Raw genomic sequence first — 26,120 nt, forward strand, 5'->3', positions numbered from 1 at the left:
TCTGAGAAATGCATCCTTAGGCGATTTCATCACTGTGCAAATATCAGAGTGTACTTATGCAAACCTAGATGGCATAACCTACTACACATCTAGGCTATATAATAGAGCCTATTGCCCCTAGGCTTCAAATCTGTAGAACATGTTACTGTACTAAATATGGCAGGCTATTGTAACACAATTGCAAGTATTTATGTATGTAAACATATCTAAACATAGAAAAGGGACATATAAATATGGTATTTGAATCTTATGGGACCACTGTCATACATGCTGTCCATTTTCAATTGTAATGTCAACGTGGGATATATGACTGTATTCTCTGGCCATTTGAGTTTTCCAGAACAAAAACTTGCTTGAAGTTCTCCTAGTCACCGGAAATAGTTACTGCACTGTACCTAAGCAAGTAGGTAATTTTGTCTGAACCATTTGTTCTAGCTCTACTGTAACAGCAAGTTTCCTTCAAATGAATTAAAATGTGTCTGTAGGTATCTTCCGGAGATAACAATTTTGTTTTCTACTCATATTATGAGTCTATCCTTTATATGCATAACAAAATTCAGAAAATGTTTACTTGACAGAACACTTCCTGGCAGGTTTGATGAATTATAAATATGTGTGAATTATGATTCATAGAAATGCAAGCCCAGACACATTCTAGGTAGAGCGGAAGCTCTGAGAAATCCTGATGATAAATAATCTAAAGCAGTAAAACTGTAGAAGAGTGTTCTTTAACTGGATTGAAGTGGTCCACTCAGTAAAATAACTGAGCCATCTCAATAACACAGTGAAACACGGGTAACGTTTGTAAATATCAAATTTTCTATTATTTGGTTTCAAATTGGAAATATTAGAACGGGCAAAATCACAGCTTCTTGCACTGTGAACTCAGCACACAGCTTCCCCTTTCCTCAGTTCTCAGCTTTTGGTTTCATTAAATTCTTGGTGACCTACTTATCACCAGCAAACTGAACCTTTATTTCCTTGCCTATGAAATAATTCCATGAGAGAAAGGTAAATAATCTTGCAAAACATGGACAAGGTTATCATCATGCTTACTGCAACCTTAGACTTTATTGGTTTAACTCCAACAGCTCTTATTTACACCAGGTCTTTTTCTACCTTTAGGTCTGTGTGCAGACATTTTAAGAAAATAAGTCCTTTAGAGGTGTCTAGACTTGAGGCTGATGATCCTGCATAAGACATTTTTAAAACCTGGAGAAAGTCATAAAAGATACCTGGCTTATTGATTTTAGCCCAAGAAGCTGCTGAGGTTTGGCTTCATCATATAACTTGCCAGTGGCATGATGAAAATTGCAAAAAACATATAAAATAGTTTTAAAATTGGTTAAAAATAAGTCACTGTTGGTTATCTAAAGTAGTTCCACTGTACTTAAGCAGATTTTGATGTGTTTTATTTTAATCAGTGTTCTTTCAGGAAAATGCCAAGACTTTAAAATTATATTCTTATTAGAAGCTCTTAAATGTAGGTTTGTTTTTAAATCTGAAGATATTTTGTAGTTGTTAGTATTCTTGAGTGTCTGAACCACTTTTCTCAACATTTACAGTTATTCTGATCTCCTTGTTCTAAATCCCTTATTAGCAATGTTTGTAGAATAGAAATGAACTAGAATTCATATCACATGCAAGGATCCTCAGAAAATAACTCATGCTATATGAATGAGTTTATATAAGTTTGTCCTTGAAAAGTAGCTTATACAATACTTTTTAAATTTTTATTGTAGCAAAATAAAGTTTGCTACAAATAAATATTTCAGAAATTACTAGCCAGAGGCAATGTCTCCCATCAAATAGCCTAAATAAGAAGTTTCATGCTTGTACATAGGTGTGGGTTTGTACTGTGTATGCGACATGTTGCATTATTGTATAGATGGTATGTCATTATGTATTATTGACTAAAGGAGTCTACATATTTTTTTAAAAGAACTATCTCCTGATAATTCTAGCTGCAATAAAAGAAAGAAAAAAAAACTGATTTTCAGAAACATATAGTTGAGATAATATGACTAGCATTTTCTGAGGATGTCATCATATTTTTATTTATAATGTTGTCAAATAAAAGACTTAAATATTCAATAGACAAAAGTCTACTATTCCCCTAAAATTACAATTCTCTTTTTAAATTGTGGTAACAGAATGTTGCCAGATATCTGTGTGGCCAATTCAGTGATTCCTACTAGTGGTTCTCAAACTTTTGCATGTGTCAAAATAACCTGGAGTTTTGTGGAAACATACATTGCTGGGACCCACTCCCAGAAATTCTGAATTACTAAGTCTGGGGTGAGGCTTGAGAATGTTCTAACAACTTTCTAGATGATCCTGATGCCTGGTTCAGGGAACATACCTTGAAAACCACAGATCAGTTCTGAAACAGAAATTATCAATAATCTTGTGCTAAAACAGAAATTCAAGAACAAAGAAAAATTGCAATATTTTTGTAAGGATAACAGTCAAAAACATATATCCAAACACATTCATGTGGTTGCATAACATACACAATCCCAAACACATTTTTTAAATTAGGTAAACTGTTGAGTGTTAGTCAATATATTATAGCTCCTTATAGAAAGTTAAAAGATATAAAAATAATAAAACACCTGTATCTTCACTATTTTATGTATGAACATATCTATCTAGCTACCAATCTAGCTAGCTAGCTGCCAATCACCTACAGTCATGCAACACATGAAGGTGTTTCAGTTAACAGTGGACAGTGTATATGACAGTGGTCCCATAGGATTATAATACTTTATTTCTACTCTGTGTTTTCCATGTTTAGATATGTTTGGGTACTACAAATATCATTTGGTTACAGTTGCCTACAGTATGAAGTATAGTAACATGCTGTACAGGTTTGCAGCCTAGAAGTAATAGGTTATACCACATAGCCTAGGTGTGTAGGAGGCCATACCATCTAGGCTTGTGTAAGTGCACTCTGTGATATTTGCCCAGTGATGAAATCTCATAAGGACATATTTCTCAGAAAGTAACCTAATTGTTAAGTGACACATGATTGTATTTAGAGTCATTTTTCATTATTCATGGTAGTTAGGCAATATACAGTTACTGCAAACACTGAATTAGCAAATACTAAACCATTGTTCCTAAGGGAAACACAGGATTAGGGCCCTGAGAGCTCTGGTTATATTTTCATATAACCAGATTTTATATATACTTGCAACTGATTCATACATGGCCTTATTTTGTGTGTGTTTCTGTTTGGAGACATCTTTTAAAATACATAATGTTGGTCGGTCACGGTGACTCACACCTGTAATCCCAGCACTTTGGGAGGCTGAGATGGGTAGATCACAAGGTCAAGAGCTCGAGACCAGCCTGGCCAACATGGTGAAACCCCATCTCTACTAAAAATACAAAAATTAGCCGGGTATGGTGGCAGGTGCCTGCAGTTCCAGGTACTCAGGAGGCTGAGGCAGGAGAATCGCTTGAACCCGGGAGGCAGAGAAGACAATGCACTGATGGCCAACAGCACTATGTGTCACACCTGAATGAATCTTATCTATCTAACAAACATATATTCTCTTCTAGGCAAATCTCAGCCTTCCACTTCAACACTATGTTTGTGGGTCATTCTAAACAACCACATCACCAAAGTATAAAAATGTCATAGGTATGGCACTAAGTAGAATTCCAAAGGACACTTGTTTAATAGTGTAAGAACTAAAGCAAGAAGGCAGAGCATCTCCTGGTTTGACCTCAGTGGGCAACCTGTGCTTTGGGTAATACATTTTTGCCAACCTGCACACGTTCTTTAATGACTGTGAAAGTGCAGCAAGTATTACTTTTGTTATCACAAAAAAATTTTAATGAGTAGGAAAATTTTCAAAAATGGGCTTGGCAAATAATGGGGATATAGATAGACAGAAAGTGAGAGAGACAGAAATATATATGTTATATGTATTCACACACACATATATATATATGAGACAGACAGACATATATATGTATATGCATGAACTAGGAAATGTATGAACTTGGAAATTTGCAAACAACATATCTGGTTTTACTGTGACCTCATCTCTGATGAGTTTTAGAAAATATCTATTTTGGTAGATTACCCATTTTTTTCCTCATTAAGTCTAAACATCTTTCTCTTATTGCTTTCTACATTCTAGGCATTCATTTTCTTCCCACAAACCTTGTTTTTTCATTTGTTTCTGGTTTTATCATCATGTGTGGCCCTTGTTTACAAGATACATTCTAATATCTACTCTGATATTACATTAGTAGCATTCATATACCTAGCATTTTTTCTCATTTTACTACTTATTTTGTATTATGTTTATGGCATTTGTGACATATTATAGATTACAGTTTATACAGTCAAATCTATTGATTCTTTTAAAAACCATTATGTCTAGTTTTTTTATTAAAAAATCATTTAAGTATTTATCAATATTTTCTTTTGGTATGTAAATATATTTTCTATTTACATTTAATTATTTTATCTATCTGGAATAATTTCATATATGTTATGAGATAAGTCACTGATTTGCATTTTGTTCCTAAATAAAGACCCTCCCCCACCTGTCTTCTCAATACCAGTTCTTCCTATGTTCTGGAATGTTTCCCTAATTTCAGTTTTCTCTTTCTTCTTTCTATTCCCCCATCTTCTTCCCTCTACACATTAATTTACGCAGCATTTGTGCAGACTCAAGTAAAATCCATGTTTTAAAAAAATTTCTATCTCACATATTTTTAATATATCTTTTACTGCCTTATCTGTTTCCTATTCTTTAGAAACTCTGAAATATTTAATGGTTCATTTATTCATTGTCTTCAGTTTCTCACCTCCACTGTATTCTCAACACACCTCTTTGGCTCCAAATCTAATTATTCTCCTAAAAGCTTCTATTGAAAAATAATTGTAAGACAACTTTTACTAGATATCAGCACCACTTGATTAAAAAAAAGTCTTGAGCCACCTTTCTCTGGCTTCTATGCTGGCGTAATCTCAATATCTTTCTTCACCTCTCTAACAACTTCTTATCAGTCTGTTTTGCTTGTTCTTTCTTCGAGTAATCATCAGATGTTTGAGATTCTATACACTCTAATTATCTTTTCTCACTCTGTATATCCCCCAATGAACCGACTCCAGCAATTTCCACCATCAACTATATTCTGACAACTTTTGAATTTTTAACACCAACTGTAAAAAATTTTTGAGTTTCAAATTCACTATTAAATTGCATACTAGACACTTTAAACTTAATATATTTGAAATAAATTACATGTTATATTACTCAAATGTTTTTCTATTCCAATATTCTCTATCTCATGAGAGGTGCCATCATTTACATAGTTGCTCTATCCAGAAACACGTAAGTCCATTTCTTTCACCAACTACTTACAGTGGGTCACTGAGTTGTGTCAATTTAAATTCTCAGATATACAATTATTGTCAAATAAAAATACAATTTTTAGGCCAGGTGCAGTGGCTCATGCCGGTAATCCCAGCACTTTGGGAGGCCAAGGCAGGTGAATCACTTGAGGTCAAGAGTTCAAGGCCAGCCTGGTCAATATGGTGAAACCCCGTAGCTACTAAAAATACAAAATTAGCCTGGCATGGTGGCGTGTGCCTATAATCCCCGCTACTCGGGAGGCTGAGGAAGGAGAATCACCTGAACCCGGGAGGCGGAGGTTGCAGTGAGCTGAGATCATGCCACTGCACTCCAGCACTCCAGGGTCACAGAGTGAGACACTGTCTCAAAAAAAAAAAATTTTTTTTTAATTTTAATAATTCTCAAATCAACTTCTTCAACCATCAGTGATCTCACACTAGTTTCATTCAATATAATTCGTCATGAAAATCATTATATTCTTTAATTATTTCCCCTCATTCAAGAAAGAATCATTATTGAACAATACAATTTCATTATGCTACAGTTTCCTCACTTGAAACATTTTGGTCAGTTCACATTGCTCTTAGGACAAACTTAATATTTATAGTATGATATAGAGAATTCTGTAATATCTGATATTCTACAAGACTTGTTTCTGTTTTAAATGTCTTGGCTATTTTCAAATGAAATATTCATTCAATAATAATCATAATCAATATTGAACTCAATCTAATTATTGTGCCCTACTGAAACTTGAAAGACATTTTCCATTAGCAAAGTTTAAACAATTGCAATATAATTGGATAATGTAGTTCAAAAAAGTGACTTCCTTCAAAATAGAATAATAATTTGGCTATAAAAATACTTTTGTATTTGTTAAAGGGATGTATAAAAATATACACACTCACACATATGTGTTCTTAGTATATAGCTGATTTGATAGGCTCAGAATATATGTGTAGTAAACCCTCTGTAGTAGATTAAAATTTCTGTAATCCTATTAGTTTCCAATTTTATAGAAATAATCACATTTGTTCTGGAGTAATTAGTAACTGCAGTGATTTTTTTTAAGTTGAATATCTTATAAAACGTTTGTCTATGGCTATTTCTGAATCTCTCTACTCAACCCCACCAGGCATAAGTTGATATTTTTACTGGTCAGTTGATGATTTTGTATATTTGATACACAATATTCATACAAGAAACAGTTATACTTTTCTCTTTCCTAAAAAGTGGTATTAAATTATATTGATTTGAATTTGACCATGGTTTAGGTTTCATGCATGAGCTTGTCAGAGGTCATACATGGATAAAGATAAGATGTCTTTGAGAGAGCAATCAGGCAAGTTTTTTGTCCCAGTAAATGAGATATTTTTAGAAAATATGTTAGAGATTGATTATCAAAGAATCAAGTTCATCCAAGTTTTGAGTTAGTACATTCTAATTTTTGCTGTGCTCTGTCTTATATGTGTTTCTGGTTTCATGCTAGTCAAAAAATATTGTCTATGGGCCAGGTGTGGTGGCTCATGTCTGTAATCCTAGAATTTTGGGAGGCTGAGGCAGGCAAATCATCTGAGGTTAGGTGTTCGAGACCACCCAAGCCAACATGGTGAAACCCCATCTCCATTAAAAATACAAAAATTAGCCAGGTGTGGTGGCATGCACCTGTAGTTCCAGCTACATAGGAGGCTGAGGTGGGAGAATCACTTGAGCCCAGGAGGCAAAGGTTGCAATGAGCCAAAATTACTTCACTGTATTCCAGCCTGGGCAACAGAGAGAGATTCTGTCTTAAAAATAAATTACATGGCCTGGCGCGGTGGCTCAAGCCTGTAATCCCAGCACTTTGGGAGGCCGAGACGGGCGGATCACGAGGTCAGGAAATCGAGACCATCCTGGCTAACACGGTAAAACCCCGTCTCTATTAAAAAAATACAAAAAAACTAGCCGGGCGAGGTGGCGGCGCCTGTAGTCCCAGCTACTCGGGAGGCTGAGGCAGGAGAATGGCGGGAACCCGGGAGGCGGAGCTTGCAGTGAGCTGAGATCCGGCCACTGCACTCCAGCACGGGCGGCAGAACGAGACTCCGTCTCAAAAAAAAAAATAAATAAATAAATAAAAAATAAATAAATAAATAAATAAATTACATATATGTAGTCTATGAAGAGTATCGTTTCTCTGTCTTGCCATTTCAAGAATAACAGAAACAAACTATATCCTCAATTTGTTTTGCTTTTTGTATCAGACTTTATGAAAATGTTCATCAATGTAGAATTTTCTAAATCCTCACCAGTTTTAATTTAAAATTACCTTGTAGGTGATATGAGTCTGACATATGCACTGTAACATCAACAGTACGTCTGACAATATTGGTAGCTGAGAATGATTACCTGTTGAAATACTTGAGTTTCTAATCATTATGCTTACTTTATCTCAATTAACAACATTGTTGACTACATGCTTAGATGTCATGACAAGTAAAATTAATCTTCCAAACTTAATTATCACCTCCGTAATACCTGTGTTAGATGAATTTATAATAATGAATGTAAGAAAATATTAAAAAGAATAACTAGTTACTGTTAACAATTAAACAATATTGGATTTTTTAAATCTGCAAGATCGTGTAACTGGTATTTGATGATTATGGAGTGTTTGTAAATGATCATTAAAAATTTTGCCTGAACATTCTAAATAATAATAATCATATGTCATATGTCATTTGTAATACTTCACAAAAGAGAAATATGCAAATATGGAGAGTAGAAAAAGAATAATTAGCGAATATGAATTTTGGTAACGTGTGATTTCAGGATATTTGGGAAAATCATTGCCTGAGTAGAGAAATCACCTTCAAAGCTACATTTTTATATTTGTATACAAATGGAGAATGAGACAGACACAGGAAAATATTAATGTGGTCTGAAAAATGCTCCTTTGAGATTTCTGTTTCTCACACAATTTTGCCAATAGCAATGACACAGTTTATTTCCTTCATAGCATTAATATGTATGAATGAATATATTGTGTGTCTAAATACTAGAATAAGCAAGATTATCGTGATGGCATTCAAACATAATCCTTAGGCAAACATAAGCCAATTAGTGTAAAGCAAAGCATCTGAAAAGTGGATTCATCAGAACTAGCATGATATTTATGTAATAATTTTCCTTAAATCTACAATGAAATTTAATTGTTCGTTCACTCAACAATAATACATTCTGACAGAATTTAGCCTTTGAAAGTCAAAATATGCTTCCTTTGAATAAAATCTTATTTCCAAATTTGTATTTTTTACTGTATCTGCTTCTATTAAAATGCCAATTATTAATTAGAAATTATCTTGGCTCTCACCAGTTATCTTTGAATGGCATTAATTATTTCTTAGGTTTCAACAGATTTCTTCCATTCTTCATCTGGTGAATTAGCTTAATACATTATATATTTTTTAATAGCATGACTTACTTTATTTTATTTTTTGAGACAGGGTCGTGCTATGTCAACTATGCAGGAGTGCAGTGGCAGGATCCCAGCTCACTGCATCCTTGAACTCCTGGGCTCCTGTGATCCTCCCACCTCATTTTCCAAAGTAAGTTGGACTACAGGTGTGCACCACCACACTTAGTTTATTTTTTCATATTTTTTTATAGAGATAGTGTCTCCCTATGTTGCCTAGGCTGTTCTGAAACTCTTGGGCCAAAGGGATCCTCCTGCCTTTGTCTCCCAGAGTTCTGGGATTACAGAAATGAGCCTCTGCGCCTGGCCGCATATGATTATTTTCTATAGCTTTTCCTTAGTAACCCAAGATCTAATCTTATACACTTTTCCCAGTTATCAACATAGAAAGACAATTAAAGCAATAATAAATGAATGAAAAAAACAAGAAGAAAAGTAAAAAAGAAGTTTAAAAAAGTGGAAACAACGTAAGTGAAAACAGGAGAAGAAATTTAAAAAATAATTTTTTTCACTATATGTTAATTCATTATTGTAGTTAATGTCTTATGAGAATAAACACTATGTGATGTTTTTATTTTTTGGGGGGTTATATGTATCATATTGTTGATTTTTACATTTTTCCTGAAAATATGCAATTGAGTTTCTGTGTGTAGAGCTAGCATTACTGTTACTGTGATTTTCAGAGGGCTTCTCTGACCAATTGTGTGCTGCAGTAACAAGACAGATGAAAGGACTTCTAAGGAAACAAAATTGCTTATGTCCCAGGATTTTATTGTTGGGTTTGTCTTTCCAGGAAATGGATTTGATCTCTCTAGAGTAAGTTTATGCCTCCCATAATTTAAAATATTCCCAAGATACCGGCATATAAAGTACAGATTCAATTTGTTGGTTAAAATGAGAAACACAATACTGCCAAACAGTGTGGAATGTTCATGACAGCAATATGCTGTCATGAACATCCACCGAGGAAGCATCCTTTGAGGAAAAAGCATAGAGGGGCTTTCAGATCAAGAAATCAGAGACAGGAGAGATGAGTAGATTGTATTTCATATTAGAATCATTGATCTGTGATAGTCAAATGCAATCATCTTTGCCTGGATATATCCTTGCCCATGGAATTGTGATGGTCCTAACACTGTTGATAATATTTTATATGTCTGTGATTAGGCAATAAAAAATTGAACTAAAATACTGGAAAATGATAACATTCAAGATAGATTTAATCAGAGATAGAGTTCCAAATTCTTTCTCTGTTGAGGGAGGGTGGTTAAGATAGATGGTCATGTTAAATAAACACAATACTTTCTAATGAGTGTGCACTGAAAGAAAATTCATGAATTATGTGGTTTCCAAAGTAGTGTTTGAACAATGTGTATGAGAAGTAAAATAATTCCAAGAAGGTAAGAAAGGAGGACATAACCTGGGGAAAACTCAGTCTACAGTAAAGCAATAGATGAGATATCAATATATGATATATTCACTTCATTCCAAATATATCAATAATAGCAATAATCTAGATATTCATGTAGACCAATTAACTATTTAAAAGACAATGATTTCTAGATTATATTTAAAATATAGTCTCCAATTAGTGTTGACAAGAAATATATCAAAAGTAGAACATACAAAATGATACTAGATAGAAATAGAAAATGAATTGGCAAATTCATGATCATATTCAAAATATTTCAACATTTGCATTATGTTGGTCATTGATAGACAAAAAATAAGACTATCTAACACTAAAAGAACATGGTTAAGTAAATTAAATGCACATATATAAGATTCTTTTTCAAACATTTGAGAAGGTGGTTTTTTAAGCACATATAGAATGCTTATGAAAATTTATTTTTTATTAAGATGTAAAACTTATCCCAAAATGCTTCCAAAATGGTATAATGCAGAACATAGTAAAATGAATTTAAAAGTTGCAGAATATCTATCCACTGGAATACTTATAGCACTGAAAATAAGGTATATCTGTGTAAAATAACATGGATAAATGACAAGAAACAATTTTGAGTGAAAAGGCACATGACAATAATTCATGTAGTGTTATCATTAGTATAAAATTAAAAACATACAAAGTATAACAGCATCCTATTCAAAACTCATTCATTTTCAGTAAAACTATTTTGAAAACAGGAGAGTGATAAAAACAAAATTTAGAAGTTTATTTGTTATTGGAGGGAAGACAGAAGGTTTCAAAGGCATTTGAGTTTTTAAAGTTATTTGTAGTGTTCTTATTCAACTGAGTCGTGACTCACAATGTTAGCTTTACACGTATGTATCTCTTAGATAGATAGGTTAGTAGATGGATATAAAGATAGACAGCTATATTCAAAAGACACATAGAGCTATGAGTTAGTTAACACTCTTACCATTCCTATTCCAACCAAGCCATTTTAATTCAGTGCAACTGTGTCAGCTAATTTTATGTGTGAAGTGGCCTGTGTCACTGGTGCCAAGATATTTGGCTAAACATTTTTTCTTGTTTTGCCTATTATGCATTATTTCCGAGTGTGACAGTGCCAAGTGACCTGAAAAGCTGCTAGTTTTGAGTGGAGCCCAGAGCAGCAGAAGGCTCTGCAACAGGTCCAGGCTGCTGTGCAAGCTGCTCTGCCTCTTGGGCCATATGATTCAGCAGATCCAATGGTGCTTGAAGTGTCAGTGGCAGATAGAGATTCTGTTTGACGCCTTTGGCAGGCCCCCATAGACGAATGGTAGTGCAGGCCGTTTGGATTTTGGAATAAAGTTCTGTCATCCTCTGCAAATAACTACTCCTTTTAAGGAACAACTCTTTACTGAACCTTCATAGAGAACTGAATGTTTAATCATGGGCAACCTAAGCTGTCCATCATGAGCTGGGTGTTACCTGGCCCACCAAGCCGTGAAGTTGGACTTTCACAGTAGCGATGCATCATCAAGGAAGTATTATATTATGACTGGGCACAAACAGGCTCTAAAGGCACAAGTAATTTATATAAAAATATAGCCCAGATGCTCATGGTCCTTACTCCTGCTATACTGCTTCTGCTCTCTCATCTGCACCCATGGCCTTATGGGGAGTACCCTATGATCTGTTAATAGAAAAAGCAAAAACTTAGGCCTAGATTACAGATGATTCTGCATGATATGCAGACAATATCCAAAAGTGGACAGCTGCAGCACTATAGCCAGTTTCCAGTACATCTCTAAAGAATAATGGTGAAGAAAAATTATCCCAATGGGCAGAATTTCAGGCAGCACACTTGGTGTTCACTTATCTTGGAAAAAGAAATGTCCAGATATATGATTATATGTTAATTCATAAGCTGTGAACAACAGCTTGGCTGGATAGTCAGCAATCTGGAGGAAACAAGATTGAAAAATTGGAGTCAAGGAAACTTGGGGAAGAAGTATGTAGATAGAATTATCTAAAGGTGCAAAAAAACAAAGAGTGAAGACATTTGTGTGCTTTGTAAATGCTCACTAAAGGGTCACCTCAGTGGAGGAGGATTTTTAATAATCAAGTGGATAGGATGATTCATTCTAAGGATACCAGTCAGCCTTATCCTCCAGTTACTCCTGTCATTGCCCAGTGGGTTCATGTACAAAGTGCCCAAAGTGGCAGGGATGGAGGTGATGCATGGGCTCAGCAACATGACTTTCATTTACCAAGCCCATCCTGGCTATGGATGCATCTGAGTGCTCTATCTGCCAACAGCAGAGACCAACACTGAGACTCTGATATGGCAACATTTCCTGGGGTAATCAACCAGCTACCTGGTGGTACATTGATTACATTGGATTACTTCCATCATGGAAGGGGTAGCATTTTGTTCTTACTTGAATAGACACTTACTCTTGATATGGATTTACCTTCTCTGCATACAATACTTCTGCCAAAACTACCATCTGTGGACTTACAGAATTCCTTACCCACCATCATGGTCTTCTACACAGCATTGCTTCTAATCAAGGAACTAACCACAAAAAAAATATTACAATGGGCCTATGCTCATGGAATTCACTGGTATTATCATGTTCTCCACCATCCTGAAGCATTTGGCTTGACAGAAAGGTGGAATAGCCCTTTGAAGACTCATCGTGCCATCTAGGCAGCAAGACCTTGCAAATCTTGGCAGTGTTTTTCAGAAGACTGTTTGCACTCTGAATCAGTTAACATATGATGTTTTCCCCGTAAGGATTCACAGATCCAAGAATCAAGGGATAGAAATGGAAGTGGTACCTCTCACTATCATTCCCAGTGACCCACTGGCAAAGTTTGCTTCCTGTTCCCACAACCTTATGCTCTGCTGGCATAAAGGCCAGAGGGAAGAATGCTCCCACAAGAAGCACAGCAATGATTCCACTGAACTGGAAGTTAAGACTGCTGCCTGCCAACTTTGGGCTCCTTGTGCCTCTGAATAAATTGGCAAAGAATAGAGTTACTGAGCTGACTTGAGTGGTTTATCCTCACTACCAATAGAAAGTTGGACTGCTACTCCACAATGGAGAATAAGAAAGCATGTCTGTGAGAATTAGCACGTCCTCTGATTCATGTTGATGGAAAGCTACGACAACCCAATCCAGGCAGGACTACTAATGGGCTGCGTACTTCAGGAATAAAGGTTTGGGTTCCCGCATTAAATTGAGAACCATGACCAGCTGAGGTGCTTACTGAAAGAAGACAAAGGAAATACAGAATGAATATTGAAAAAGGTAATTATTAATACTAGCTACGATCATGTGACCACTGAAAACGTGAGCATTGTAACTGTCATGAGTATTGCTCCTATTTTGTTATTTTCGTTTGTGTGTATAATAAATATCTTTGTTTTCTTTCTTGTCTTATTCCGTTATCATCTAACTAAGATGTATTAACTTTATATCATAGTATTTAAGTATAGTCTATTTTACCTCATAGTATTTATATCACAGTATATCAAAGAGAAAATTAAATATTACGTACTTTATCTCCTTTTCTAGGAAGGAGTTGGTGTGGTTTTGGTTGTGCACAGGATCACTGTGTCATGTTAGGCAGAATCATGACCCGGTTACTCTCTTCACTTGGAGATTACTTGTGGTTTAAGGAGACACAGATGAGTGCCATGTTGAAAAAGGGTAGACTTTTAATAATTAGGTTTATGTATCATCTTGACTGAGTCATAGGATGCCCAGATATTTGGTTAATCATTATTTCTGTCTGCAAGGGTGTTTATGGATGAGATTAGCATTTGAATCAGTAGGCTGACTAAAATATATTGCCCTCAATGTAAGTGAACAACATCCATTTCCTTGAGGACCCAAATAGAACAAAAATATGAAGGAAGGGAGAATTCACTCTCTTTGCTTGACTGTTGGGCTGGAATATTGTTCTTCTGTACTTGGGCTGAAACTTAAAATAGCAGCCTTCCAGTTCCTAGGACTTTGCTCTGGATTTGGGCTAGAATTTATACCATTGGTTCTCGTGGTTCTCATGGATTCATACTCAGATGGAACTACACCATCACCTCTCCTGGGTTTGTAGCTTCTAGACAGAACATCTTGGGACTTCTCAGCCTTCAGAATTCTTGGACCTATTTCTTATAATAACTCTCTCTCCTAATAAATTTATATATAAAGTTTATATGTATAATATCTAATATATATAAGCCTATGTTAATTATATATATCAATAATTAAATATTATATTAATATAAATTAATGATATATAATATATAAATTATATCCAAAGTATATATTAATTATAAATAATATAGAAATTATGAATATTTACTCTATGTATAAAATATATATTATATATAAACTTCATATATATTTAAGATATATTTTTATATATAAGGATTTTTATATATATAATGTCTCTTTTGGGTTCTGTTTCTCTGGACAACTACAGCAGTCTACCAGAAACTGAAAAATAGGAGCTTTCATCATTTGATTTTATTTTCTTTAATAGTTTCATTTTTAAATGAAATTATTTATTGACATCTTTTTCATTCACAATCATTTTTCTTGCCTTTTGTTTCTTTCTATCAGATAAGAATGATTAATTGGCTTTTTCAATGAAAGATTCCATATAAAAATACGTAGAACAAAACATATCAAGTATTGGTTTTTGAGTTTCACAATGGATTTTGAAAATCATTTTTTCTAAAAAGCATTATTTCTCAAGAAAACATACTTTGTGTTACAAAAGCTACAGCCTAGAATAGCTATGGACATAAATGTATTTTATAAATTAATACTAAGCAGGAATACTTCAGTAATAGCCACTTTTCTTAAACAAACAGAGAAAGGGTAGAAAATGTGAAGTCTCATGCCCCCAAAAGAGTCAATCATTTGTATGTATGCCTGAGAAAAAGGTTTCCAACCTGCTGTACCAGGGTTAATTCCTGGGGTAGAGACAGATGAGTTGAAGAATAAAATCTGAGAGGTAGGGTGCATCCAATTAACTGAGAGTGCATAAGGTCTAAAGTGACTGTGTAGCTAAGGTCAAAAGAACACAGCTGTGATCCACATGGGCCTTTTGTTGTTGTTGTTTTGTTTTGTTTCGTTTTTTTCTGAGATGGAGTATCGCTCTGTCACCCAGGCTGGAGTACAGTGGCGCAATCTTGGCTCACTGCAATCTCCACCTCCCAGGTTCAAAAGATTCTTCTGCCTCAACCTCTTGAGTAGCTGGGATTATAGGCATACGCCACCACGCCTGGCTAATTTTTGTATTTTTAGTAGAGGCGGGGTTTTACCATGTTGGTCAGGCTGGTCTCAAACTCTTGACCTTGTGATCAGCCCTCTTGGGCCTCCCAAAGTGCTAGGATTACAGGCGTGACCCACCATGCCCGGCATTGCTTGGGCCTTTTGAACTGAAAACTTGGAAACTTATGGTAACTTGGATGCCCAGCTAGTATCAGCATGGCTAATGCTGATAAACAAAATGCCCTCCTTGTAAGCCATTCTCTCCAGGAAATTAGATTTGATCCCTAGAAGAGGTGATGTCCTAAGAGTGGATACTTGTGTACAATAAACATAACTCAATTAACTCAGACTAAGTTACTTTCTTCTGGTGGAATAAAAGCTTGAATTATAAATGGATTCTAGTTAACAAAAGGAAAAAGATAGCTATTAATGTTTCTTAAAAGCCAAGATTTTTGTCCAAGAAAATTTATGTTCAATATAAAGGGATTTCATGCATAGAAAATTTATCTGTTACATTTTTCAATTATAAAAAAAGCCTGATAATAACTTCTTCTTTGTGTCCTTAGGTTGTCTTGAAGATTAAAAAAGAGAAACAAAAAATCTAAGTGCTTGGACTAGCTGATGACTTATGTTTATTCCACACAATGCCTTTCCCAGATAGGATGTGACAATTGGTTGTTTTTCCATTGCAGTTTTTGCTACAATAAAATTGAGTGTTAGGGATGGGATATAGCTAATTTCCCCAAGACTCTTGAACTGAGGCATGCGTCTGGGCTTATCCTGTCCCTGCTTATGAAATGAGCTTGCAGTCACCGACCCAGAGGCTACAATGTAGATGTTTTCATCAGCAAAGCAATATGACACCACTCTTCGTGTTCAAAAGGCTCAATTTTTATCTAAGTCCATGTATAAGGCTGTTGAAAAACACAAAGTTGTTTTATAATTTTTGTTACTTAGAAACTGAAAAGCAACGGCAATATCATTTTTAGTTAATACCAACATCATTTTAAGATTGAAAATGATGCAAAAATTCCAACAATATTTGTATAGAGAGAATTATATTTGCTTTGTCCCTAGAATATCAAGAAGGCTGAAGTAGCTAAAACAAAATGAGAAATAGGGAAAATTAGGCCAAAACTGGTGACCAAATGGAGTGTCCAGATTCTGTAGAAACGTATAATCCATGAACACTTTAAATGTAAAATGAAAAAGACGCTACTAGATTATTTAAACTGGGAAATGATATGATTGACATGTTTAAGAGTCACCCTGGCTGCTAGGTGGACTATTGACAAGGAGGATATTGCTGAAGTAAATAAGCCAATTAGGACTTCATTGCAATGGTCCAAGTAATTGATACTGCTACTAAATTTGTAGAGAGGAGAATAGTATTGAAATCTAGAAGTCTTTTTCAAATAGAATTATAAAGATATTTGCTTTTTGTATATATTGAAAAACAATGTTGTATTAGTACAAACATTGATAGATAAGTAAATGATTTAGAAATCAATGGTGTAAGAATTGATAGAATAAAAGGATGGGCTACATATATATATATTACATATATATATTCCAAATTAATTAAATACAAGGAATATTGAAAACTTTCTGAAAATTAATACATGATTTTGGAAAAAAAAAATTATATACTCATCTTTCTTAGATTGTTTGGGTGTCTACCACAAAGTACCATGGACTGGCCAGCTTAGAAACAACAGAAATTTACCTCTCATGGTTCTGAAGACAGAAATCCAAGATCAATGTGCCGGCAGATTCAGTGTCTGATGAGGGCCCATATCCTGGTTCATAAATGAAGTATTTTCATTGCCCTCAAAAAGGTGGAAGGGGTACGTCAGTTCTCGGGTGTCTCTTTTATAGGGTCACTAATTTCATTCTAAGGCCTCTACTCTCAAAAGGCCCAATCTCCTAATGCCACCATCATCTCGGGGATTAGAATTTCATATGGCTTTGGGAGAGGGGAATGCAAACTTTCAGACTATAGCATTATATCTGACAAAAATAAGATGCCCGTATAATAATTAATAATTTAAAAACATATAAAGAAGAAAAAATGGTGTCTGTATATGATTTTTGTGGTGGAAAGCACAAAATATATTTCCCACACAAATTAATAGTTTCCTAAACATATTAGTAATTTTAAGGCCACACATTCATGAAAAATTAAAAAATATTTTGTCAAAAATAAAATTAAAAGATAGAATAACAAAACATTTAGACCAACATGACAAATAACCATAATCTTTTTTATACTAAATTATCCTACCTGGCACTGAAACAAATGCTAACTTAGCTGCTGCAAAAAATAAAGCTGGGCATGGCGGGGCAAGCCTGTGTTTCTAGCTACTTGGAAAGCAGAGGTGGGAGGATTGCTTAAGCCCAGGAGTTCAAATCCGCAGTGAGCCCTGATGGTGTCTCTGCACTCCAGCTGGGTGACAGAGTGAGATCCTCTCTCTCAGAAAAAGAAAAGAAAAAGAAAAAAAAATAAAGAAAAAAACTAAAATACTATAAAAATAAAGGAAAATTATTTATCAAAATGTATATAAAAATCCAAACCTCTTGCTTATTAAATGTGTGCAGATGGGAGCAGCCATGTTATATGATCATGACGTGTCAAATTTTCAAAATACAAGTTCTCTCATAAATACCTAATGGAAACGTCAGTTGATATGGCCTCTTTAGAGACCAATGATAATGTATAAAATTATGTTTGTATTTTTTATTGAAAAGAAAGAATATATCCAAGAATTTTTTTGAAACTATTATATTGAAACATTGGAAATAAACACTTAGGTGGCTTTAAATAAAGTATGACACAACTGTAGGATAAAATATTAACCATTAAAATATATGGTTTTCAATGGGTGTTTAACCATACCCATTGACACAGAAAATGCATGGGTGACAGACAATCCCTGAATGCAATGTTACAGATAAAACGCAAAATTTAATATGATTTCAGCCACATTAAAATCATGCATGTGCTTAGATAAGGAAAAGTGTACATAGCACTATATAGAGAGTAACATTTGCACTGCAGTCAGATTATCACGGTTTAAATCCCAGATCTGAAACTTGCTAGTCATGCTATCTTGGATAATTTATTCTGTGTGACCTTGGCTGGGTTAATATGTGCCTAAGTTTGCTTCTACATAAAAAGGAATAATAGTAGTACCAAATGCTTTGGGAAAATAAATTGGAAAATTTATGTGACAATATTCAAGAAAAGAGAGTCAATAATAGTGTTTTATATTTTGTACACAATTTACATTTTGTATAGAGCAAACATTTCTCTACCCATCAAGTCAAAAAATCAAATATTTACTGCACTTTGAAAACCTTTTTCTACCCTTCCTGCATCATATTCCTTACAATTTCTTTCCAAAAGTAGCCATTCTAATTAATTTACATTAATCTTTCTTTTGAGTTATACCTAAATTGCTTTTTTTTTTTTTTTTTTTTTCTTTTGAGACAGGATCTTGCTCTGACACCCAGGCAGTGCAGTGGTATAATCATGGCTTATTGTAATCTCAAACTTCTGGGCTCAAGCAATCTTCAAAGTAGGTAGGACTATAGGCAGGCACCACCACAGCTGACTAATTTTTAAAATATTTTTGTAGAGATAAGGTCTGGCTATGTTGCTCAGTCTGGTCTCAAACTCCTGACCGCAAGCAATCCTTCCACCTTGACCTCTCAAAGTGTTATGATTACAGGGTTAAGCTACTGTAAGCTACTGTGCCTGGCAGTGGTTCTTTTTTTTTTTTTTTTTTTTGAGACCGAGTTTCACTCTTGTTGCCCAGGCTGGAGTGCAATGGCACGATCTCAGCTCACTGCAGCCTCTGCCTCCCAGGTTCAAGTGATTCTCCTACCTCAGCCTCTTGAGTAGCTGGGATTACAGGCATTTGCCACCACGCCTGGCTAACTTTGTATTTTTAGTAGAGATGGGGGTTTCTCCATGTTGGTCAGGCTGGTCTCAAACTCCTGACCTCACTGATACTCCTGCCTCAGTCTTCCAAAGAGCTGAGATTATAGGCATGAGACACCGCACCCAGCCCCGTGCTTCATTCTTAATATTACATTTTTGGGATTCATCACAGTTGATAAATATAGCTTGTTGATCCATTTTCACTGTGCATAGTATTCACTGAATGAATATATGCTAAATTGTTTATTCTAACAGTGATGACATTTAGGTTGTTTGCATGTTTTGAGATATTACAAAAAAATGCTGCCATGAACATTTCTAGTGCTGGTCTCCTGTGTACCTATGTCAAAATGTCCCTACTTACCTCCCTAGAATTGGAATTGCTAGGTTGTAGGTAAGACACATGTTCACGTCACTGACCTCAGGTTCTCCTTGGCCTTTGGCTCCACTGATTTCCTTTCTTTCAGTATTAACTTTGTTGGTATCTCAGAGAACCATCACTAGATGGCCTTGCCTTCTTCCCATCTCAAACACACACTTCCACTCTCAAATTCACACGCAAAGACACCAAGACACTCTCCTGAAAGACACAAAGACAATACTAGGCTACTTAGAATATTCAAAACAGAGGCACTTGCAGGAAGTGAAGATCTCATTGCAGTGCCAAGTGTTTCAAAATTAACATACGTCTACCAGAAAATGGTGTATTCAAAGTGCACTTTTGTAGAACCCAAGTGTTCCATCTGGCTCACACATTTCACATTTTAGGTTATTTGTGTTGAAACGGGAAAAATTCTCTTATCCCCCTCATAGGGCATACAATGGGGGTGTGGCTTACTTCTTCGGTGCCCTGAGACTCAAGCCTCTGAGGGGAGCAGGCAGAGGGGTAAGGCTGTGGGGCTCTGACCCCATGGCAGCATGCAGGGATGAATGTTTATAGCTTCTGAAGCCCCAGTGAGCATGTGTTACAGGGTGCTCTTTTAGTTTAGCAACCCATAGGTGGCTTGTGTTAGTCAGCTCGATTGGAACTCCTGCCTTATCACAAGGATGAGGATTTCTGTATCCCAGGGTTTCTTGCCTTGGTGTACCAGAAGAATCAGATCACACATGGGCTTGGAGAATGAGTTCAAGGTTTCATTGAGTGACAGTAGCTCTCAGCAGATAGGGGCACCAGAAGGGAGTTCAGCCGCTCAGCAGCACAGACTCGCCTGTGACCACCCTGGTCAAAGTAGGCATCATTCCACCAGTCGATGGCCTTCCGGCCTGGTGGTATGCTCTTCTGCTGGCGTGCTCTGACGTCCAGCCCCTTTCTTCTTTAGTTGATGTGTTCCTCTGAATGTCCAGCTGCTCATGTCTCTGCCCACTAGGGTCTAGGGGTTTCCATAGGCACAGGATGGGGGCATGGTCAGCAGGGTGGTCTTGGAAAATACAACATTTGGGCCTGAAGGCAGGAGTGCCCGTCCTCACCTAGGTCTGTGGGCACAGGCCCAGGGGTGGAACCCTAGCCAGAGGACCCACCTTTCTCTACCCAACACGTCCCTGCCCCCTTCCGTATCAGTGTGACAGTCTTCTTTTTCCCGCCTATATCCATGTTTTAGGCATGAAGTAAAAGAAAGGTAATATCTCAAATGGCATATCTTTAGGGCAAGCACACCCTTTTTTTGTTCAAGCATAACAGAATCAGTTTTTATCCACATAACTGTTGATGATATATATGCCATTAATTCATAAAATTCAACCAACTCTCAGTAGTTCAACCACCATCAGCAGTTCCTTGACTGCTTTATGATATGAATTGAGTGGGTTGTGTCTTAATTCCAGTTTTGTTTCAATGATACTAGGAGACGTGCTCTGGCTTTCAAATTACTGCAGCAATGCAGCTAGAAAAATTAAAGCAATTTTACTGTGGACCAAGGTAAACAAATCATTTTCACACCCTGTTTTCAGCTTTCATTCCTTCAAAAATATAGAGGACAGCGTTTTTTCTCTCTGGTATATTAAGACATTAATTATACTCTGGATGAAAATAAGGAATGTAGAAAAAAGTGTGCCAAATATTACTAACTGCATTTGAACACGGATAATTAACAGGCAACAGACAATATATCTGCTCATAGTCAATACTTTTAATTGTTATTTATTTTTGACTGGAAAATGTGCACACTTTAGTTTCTCTGGTTCTCTGAATGACTGCCCTCTATTTCTAAGCAACAAGAAAAGAATCTATATGAAACTTCTCTAATGTACTTTCTGGCCAGGCGTGGTGGTTCACACCTGTAATTTCAGCCTGTTGGGAGGCTGAGGCAGGCCAATTACTTGAGGCCAGGAGTTGAAGACCAGCCTGGCTAACATGGTGAAACCCCATCTCTACTAAATATACAAAAATCATTTGGGCATGGTGACATGTGCCTGTAGTCCCAGCTACTTGGGAGGCTGAGGCACAAGAATTGCTCAAACCCAGGGAACAGAAAAGTACATTCTTTGGACATAGCTTCATTGCAGATAAAGAAAAGAAATCTCATCAAAGCAAATTCATCTCTAACTAAAAATAACTAGGCTATGTTGGTTTAGATTAATTATAATTAAGAAAAAACAGGAGAACAGATAAAGGAAACAATAGACATCACAAAAGAAAAAAAAAGCAATTTAGGTACAACTCAAAAGAAAGATTAATGTAAAATTAATTAGAATGGCTGCTTTTGGAAAGAAATTGTGAGGAATATGATGAGGGAAGGGTAGAAAAAGGTTTTCTTTTTTTTTTTTTTTTGAGACGGAGTCTCGCTCTGTCGCCCAGGCTGGAGTGCAGTGGCGCGATCTCGGCTCACTGCAAGCTCCGCCTCCCGGGTTCACGCCATTCTCCTGCCTCAGCCTCCCGAGTAGCTGGGACTACAGGCGCCCACAACCGCGCCCGGCTAATTTTTTGTATTTTTAGTAGAGACGGGGTTTCACCGTGGTCTCGATCTCCTGACCTTGTGATCCGCCCGCCTTGGTCTCCCAAAGTGCTGGGGAAAAAGGTTTTCAAAGTGCAGTAAATATTTCATTTTTTGTTTTTTTCTCAATGCAATAGATAAAAATTATATCTCAACGTAGTTTTATATGTATGCATTTTATTGTGGATAGGATTGGACCTTATTATTAAGGTATCTTATTAAGATACATTTTTATTCATTTTCTATGAATTTTTAGATTTTTCTATACTACGTTTGACTTGTTTACCAGATTTTTCACCAGGAACTCACTGGTGTCTTCAAAACATATTTTATATCTGGGAGAAATTGTTACCTCTAATTACTCTCTATTTTTAGAATTTCCCTGGAAATTCTTATTTATTTTCCATATGAACTTTAATATTGGCTTATATAATTCCTATTATTCTAGCAGTGTTTTAACTGGAATTGTAATAAATTTAGTGCATTAACTTAAAGAAAATAGTTGTGATGGTTAATTTTACATGTCAACTTGGAGGATGTCTTTAGATGGGATTAACATTTAAATTGGTGAACTCTGGATAAAGCAGATTCCCTCCCTAATGTGAGTGAGCCTCATCCAATTAATTGAAGGTTTGACTAGCACAAAAACCGTGGCCTCCAGACCGAGAAGAAATTCTCTAGCCTACCACCTTCATTCAGACTTGATCTGCGCCATCAGCTCTCCATGGTCTCCCACACTGCGTATTTTGGAGGTGCAAGCTTCCGTAATTATAGGATGCCATTCCAACACCTTATAATAAATATTTGTGTGTGTGTGTGTGTGTAGAAGAAGAAAGAGAGAAAGGAGAGAAGGAAAAAGAGAAAGATAGAGAAATACACAGAGACACACATCCAATGGGTTCTGTTTCTCTGGAGAGACTTGACTAATGCAATAGTCACATACATCAGGCAGTCAAGAGAATGATGCTTTTTGTCTCTTTCTGCTTTTCTTCTTAAGTTTATTCCTAGGTACATTATGTCTTTTCTTCATTTCACACTTGACCATTCACACTTTCTACCTAGCACTTCAATTTAGTATTTTCTATTTCTTACTCCTATATTCAACAGTGTCAACTCTCTTTCCATTTACCCAAATATCTCTGTCTTTTTGCTTTTTGTTGTATTTTCTATTTCTTCATATATTGTAAACTCAGATATACAGAGCTATTTTATTGCCTTTTAGGAAAATTATGGGAAGATAAAAGCAATATCATCAACATTTACCTTCTTATTTACTATTTTCTATGCTCTTCTTTTATTTCCCTGTAGATCTGAGATTCTACCTGGTATCACCTCCCTTCAATCTGAAGAACATACTTTAGCATTTCTTGTAGTGCAAGTATACAACTTTAATTTGTCTGAAAAAAACCCATCACCCTCATTTTTAAAGAAAACTTTCAGTGAGTATAGGATTGAATTCTTTTTTGATACATTTGATCATTTTGTTGATCTCAAAGTTTACTTACTCTTCTGTCATCTCCAATGTACTGTTAATCTTATCCAGTGAATTTTTTATGATGTATTGTAGTTTTTCATTCTGAATTTATTTTATTTGGTTCATTTTATAGGTACTATTTCTCTGCCTAGTTCCCTTATTAATTCACTCATTAAGATTATATTTTTTTTCTTTAATTTTTTACCTCTTTAAACGTTTTTATAATACCTGTTTTTAGATCTTTATCAGCTAAATATATTTCAGATATCTTAGGGTTCATTTCTGTTGACTGGTTTTGTTCTTGATGAGTGTCACATTTTCCTATTTATTTGCATGTCTTGCCATATTTTTTGTATATTGGGCATTCTTGATGATTTCTCAAGATTCTAGATTCTGCTAACTTTCTCTGAAGTATGTTTATTTTTCTATACTATTTTTGACTTGTTTACCAGATTTTTCACCAGGAATAGGTATTTCAATTTTTGGCATGTCACCTTAAACTTGTATAGCCTTGTTTTTGAGCTTTTTAAAGGGTAGAAGTGTAGAAATAGCATTTTCTCTAAGATCCTTTAACTTTCAAGAATTCCCAACCATTTTCTCCCCATAACATTTTACCAGAAGTTTTGTTTTCTTCCATAAGAGTGTATGTGTGTATGGCTGTGCATGTGTTTAAGGAGGATCTAGAATAGGCCCTGTTATAAGTTGTGGTTCTTACTTCTAAGGTACAGCCTTTTGGTATTTCATATAGATGCTTGTGATGTTAACATATTAACAAAGTCTCAGTTGAATTAGATCTCTGATATTTCCAATCCCATCCCAATAGCAGATACTTCCTAGCAAGCCTTATATAGTTGTACCTTACATGTGCTCAGCACAACCCTTGCTCAAGGATTCATGGAGACTCTTCACACACAGTTCTCAGACCCTTACACATCCAGTGTCCTCCTCTCCACTTTCTTCCCGATAGATTAGAGCTACCTTATCTGCTCCAAACCCTATGACTGCTTCCACAGCTCAACAGGAACAACAGGCTCTCAGCCTGGAATCCAGCTCACTATGCTGCAGCAGGGTAACTTTTCCTAGGCAAAGCTGAGGGCAGTTATGATGCCCACTTGTAATATTGTCTTCTTTCAGTGATCTGAGTGTTATACTGTCTACTGTTCACTGCCTATGATAGTTTCCTAAACAATTTTTCTCAGTTGTGTTTCCTGGTATGTTTTATACTAGGAGATTTCAACTAGGTACTAAAAAGAAAATCTCTGCTTTAATTTTTACATTCATATTCTCAATCCATTGAGAATATATTCTGGTGTGTAATATTCTTGTGTGAAAAATTCTTGTATGTAAAAAAGAATAATTTTTGTGTTAACTTTTTGTTTTGGTATAATTTTAAGCTTTCAGACATTTGTATATTATTAGTTTTTTAAAAATAGTTGTTTATCACAGAACAACTTAAAATTAATTCTTTTTTACTATTTGTTTAACATGTTGCCTTTTTATGATATATTTCCATACAAAACTGAATCAATATCTGGATTTCTATTCTGTTCCTTTATACACCATATCGCAGTGTTTGAGTATTGGTAGACCTTCTCCCTTCTCATTGTTCTTCTTTTTTTGCAGTATTTTTCTGGCTATTCTTGCCTTGGTTGTTCTTCCATGTGAACCTAATAATCACTTTGTCTTGCTGTAGTAAAAAGAAACTTAGTGATGTTTTTAATTTAGAGAACATAATTTATAAATCATAAACTATAATTACATATATTGGTTATAAATTAATGTGGGAAATGTTTAACATCTTTATAATTTTAAGCCTTTTGTCAAAAAACATGGTAATTTTTTCATTTTACAAAATGTATTATCTTGTGTATGCTTTTTCGATGTTTTAGGGTTTCTTTTTGTAAGTTTTAGATTTTTTCAATGTATACATGTGACATTTTATCTTACCTCTAAAAATTTTTGCCATTGCAAATGGGGTCTGGTCTTCATTATGTATTCTAACTGGGTTTTTTTTATATATATATATGAGGGCTATTAATATTTGTATGTTGATCTTTAAATGAATTCATTAAATTCTCTTGCTGATTTTAGTTTTTCCACATATTCTTTTAAATTTTCCACCTATAACAAAATAATTTTCAGATAAATATATGTGTTTAATTATTAGGACTCTACTTGCTTTCTTTTGCCTATTGTATTGGCTAATATAATAATACAATAATAGTGAAGATGGCAGCATCTATATCTAATTCCTAACTTTAAC

At 35.3% G+C, this 26,120-nt stretch overlaps 1 long non-coding RNA gene across 1 annotated transcript in view; it reads right to left on the reverse strand.

Moving 5' to 3' along the window:
- Positions 1-26,120, reverse strand: part of LOC144331399 (uncharacterized) — a 189,717-nt gene that overhangs the window by 15,772 nt on the left and 147,825 nt on the right. Inside the window, exon 6 of the long non-coding RNA XR_013398499.1 lies at positions 17,237-17,339. This is a non-coding gene — a long non-coding RNA (uncharacterized LOC144331399). The remainder of the gene's footprint in view (positions 1-17,236; positions 17,340-26,120) is intronic.

Source organism: Macaca mulatta, chromosome 9 (genome assembly GCF_049350105.2).
Source record: "Macaca mulatta isolate MMU2019108-1 chromosome 9, T2T-MMU8v2.0, whole genome shotgun sequence".
Lineage (NCBI taxonomy): Eukaryota > Metazoa > Chordata > Mammalia > Primates > Cercopithecidae > Macaca > Macaca mulatta.